This window comes from Grammomys surdaster, unplaced genomic scaffold (assembly GCF_004785775.1).
Source record: "Grammomys surdaster isolate TR1022 unplaced genomic scaffold, NIH_TR_1.0 126163, whole genome shotgun sequence".
Taxonomy (NCBI): Eukaryota; Metazoa; Chordata; class Mammalia; order Rodentia; family Muridae; genus Grammomys; species Grammomys surdaster.
The window spans coordinates 6,606,725-6,610,437 of record NW_021620970.1 but is presented as its reverse complement, the minus strand read 5'-3'; positions in this window follow the sequence as shown (position 1 = coordinate 6,610,437).

Here is a 3,713-nt window from a genome sequence, read left to right as displayed (position 1 = left end):
AAAAAAATCTAAAATTCACAGGAACAATATAGTACACATTGATTTAGCAATCATGAGCAAAAATTATAATGCTGAAGGTATTTCAAGTTATATAACAGAGCCATAGATAAAAAGTTAGCTTGACACAAAACAGACATGTAGATCAATGGCATAGCATAGAATAGAGTTCATATGGCTACATTTTTTTCGACAAAGATGTTAAGAGTACACATTGGATAAAAGATATCAACTAGTTCTGGGGAAACTAGATATCTATGTGTAAAAGAATGAAACTAGATTCCTTCCTCTCACCCTGTATGAAAATTAACTCTAAGTAAATCAAATACCTTAATGTAAAACCCAAAACTCTGAAACCACGACAGGAAAAAGTCAGGAGTACAATACAAGATTCAGTTACAGATAAGGACTTTCAAGATAGAACTCTAGTTGCTGTCAGAGCTCATAAAATTAAAGACTTCTTTTTGCACAATAAAGGGTTAATAAAGTGAAGAAGCATCATACAAGGTGGGAGAAAAATCTTTGCTAGCTACACATCTGATTGAGAATTACTATCTAGAATATATAAGGAATTAAAAAAAAATAAGCATCAAAGGTGGACAAGATGGTTCAGAGGATAACGGTGCTTGAAAACGCAGGCCTAGAGACCTGAGCTCAGTCCCCAGAACCCACATGAAAGTTTCAGGAGAACCAACTCCACGAGGTTGTCTTCTGACCTCCATTTGTGTGCCGTGACATGTATATGCACACACATACACCGATATATATTTAAAAAATAAGCATCAAGAAAACCATTAAAAACAAGCTATGGATGTGAATAGAGTTCCCAAAAGAAACATAAATGGCTCATATACATCTTAAAAAGTGCTCAATATTGGTAGCCAACAGGGAAATGTAAACAAAGCTTTGACATTCCATCTTACCACAGTCTGAAAACCCAGTGTCATACAGCTGGTCTACAACCTGATAGCTTGGGGTAACAGCAAACAAAAATCCAAACACCTACCCGACAAAGGCAATCTCCAGATCTCCACAACATGAAACACTGTATTTTCACTCCAAATGCTTAGGTCCCACTATAAAAATACAAAGAAGAACAAGTAAGACGAAATGCTTCTTCCAGCAACCAGGACCTCCTGAATATTTCATGAGAAAAGAACTTAGCTGATAAACAGAAGATAAGAACCTAAAAATAGCAATTATGTTTGGCTGTGGGTCTCTGCATCTGTCTCTATACCTTGCTGGAGGAAGCCTCTCAGGAGACAGTTATGCTAGTTTCCTGTCTGCAAACATAGCAAGAATATCATTAATAGCATCAGGGGTTGACTATCTTACATGGGATGTGTTTCAAATTGGATCTGTCATTGGCTGGCTATTCCCTCAATTTCAGCTCGACTTTATCCCTGTGCATCTTATAGGTAGGACAATTTAGGTTGAAAGTTTTGTGAGTGGGTTGATGTCCCACTGGCTACAGGAAATAGCCACTTCAGTCTCCATATGCCCCTCTGGTAGGAATCTCAACTAGGAGTCACCCCCATAGACTCCTGGGAACATCTCCCATCCCAGGTCTCCAATTACTCTCCACCGATTGCTCTTCTAACTCCCAGGCAGTGTTCCAGGAGTCTTGTGGAAGACTGTGGGACAGAACTGAGCTAGCTGGAGGGTTCAAGGACACCACAAGAAGACCTACAGAGTCAAATGACCTGGGCCAGGGGTACTCACAGAGACTGAACCACTAACCAAAGAGCATGCAGGGGCTGAACCTAGGCCCCCTACACATTTGTAGCAGGTGTGCCTCTTGGTCTTCATGTGGGTCCTTTAGCAATTGGAGCGGGAGCTGTCGCTGACTCAGTTTTCTGCCATTGGATCCCTTTCCTCTAGCCGTACTATCTAGTCGGGCCTCAGTGGGAGAGGATACACTTAGACTTGTGGTGACCAGATGTCCCAGAGTGGGGTGGTACCCAAGAGGGGACTCTCAAAGGAGAGGGGATAGCACAGGGGGAAGGGATTTGTAAGGGTGGGACTGGGAAAAGAGGAGGGATGGGAAGCCACAATCGAGATGTAAAGGGAATGAATGAATGAATAAATAAATAATAAAAACTTTATAGAGGGAAAATCATACAAAAATAGCAATTATAAATGTATTCAAGGATTTCAAAGAGAATATGAATAAATGACTGAATAAAGAATATGGAAATAGGGGCTGGAGAGATGGCTCAGTGGTTAAGAGCACTGACTGCACTTCCAGAGGTCCTGAGTTCAAATCCCAGCAACCACATGGTGGCTCACAGCCATCTGTAATAAGATCTGATGCCCTCTTCTGGTGTGTCTGAAGACAGCTACAGTGTATTCAGAAATAATAAATAAATAAATCTTTAAAAAAAAAAAAAAAAAAAAAAAAAAAAAGAATATGGAAATAAAATCGTTAAATGAAACAAAACAGTTAAGATATGAAAATAGAACTTAACAAAAGAAATGGAATCTTTGTAGAAAAGACAAATTGAAATAAAACTCAAAATGAAAAACTCAAGGAAATCAAACAAAAAGCCCAGAAGAAAGCATCACCAACATTTGGATAAGGAGATCAGAGAATATTAGGTCAGTAAAATGACAGTAAAATGACTGGATAACTTCCTCAGAAAAAAAAAAAAGAAAAAAAAAAAAGAAAAATTTAAAAATCCAGACACAACACATCTAGGAAATCTGAGACACTGTGAAAAGGGCAAACACAGTAGGTATAGGAAAATAAACCCACCCAGGTCAAAGGCTCAGAAAATGTTTTCAACAGTATCATAGAAGAAAAATTTCCAGATCTAAAGAAAGATGTTTATCAAGGTTCCAGAGATATACAGAGCACTAAATACATAGGACCAGAAAAGGATCTCCACATAGCGTATAATCAAGATACTAAATGTGCAGAAAAAAACAAAGGATATTAAACGTTGTCCAGGATAAAGACCAAGTCACATATAAAGACAGGCCTATTAGGATGAACAGCACCAGGCTTCTCAGTGGAGTGAAAGACAAAAAGGCCTGGACAGATGGTCTAAAAGCTCTGAGTGACTATAGTTACCAGCCCTGACTACTATACCCAGAAAAACCATCAGTTATAATACAAGGAGAAAGAAAAATGTTTTGTGATAAAAGCAAATTTAAGGATTTATAGTCACTAAGTCAGCTCTATAGATAAAGAAACACTTCAGTCTGAAGAAAGGTTCTCAAAAGACACAAGGAATAAATAATACCAGAATAGGTAACCAACAAAGGTCAGAAAAAAAATCACAATAGAATAACAGGAGTTAATAAACACTGTTCAGGGGCTGGGGAGATAGCTCAGTGGTTAAGAGTGCTGACTGCTCTTCCAGAGGTTCTGAGTTCAATTCCCAGCAACCACATGGTGGCTCACAATGATCTGAAATGGGATCCAGTGCTGGTGTGTATGAGGACAGCAATAGCATACTCACATACATGAAATAAATAAAATCTTTAAAAAAATAAAAAAGAAAAGTAAAAATTGTTCAGTAATAAACCTCATTATCAAGGCTTTCAACTCCCCAATACAATGACACAGACTAACAGACTGTACTAGAAAAGAGGCTCCATCTTTCTGTTGTTATCAAGAAACACACTTTACTATCAAGAAGGCGTAGCTATTTTAATATCTAACAGAGAGAGAGAGAGAGAGAGAGAGAGAGAGAGAGAGAGAGAGAGAGAGA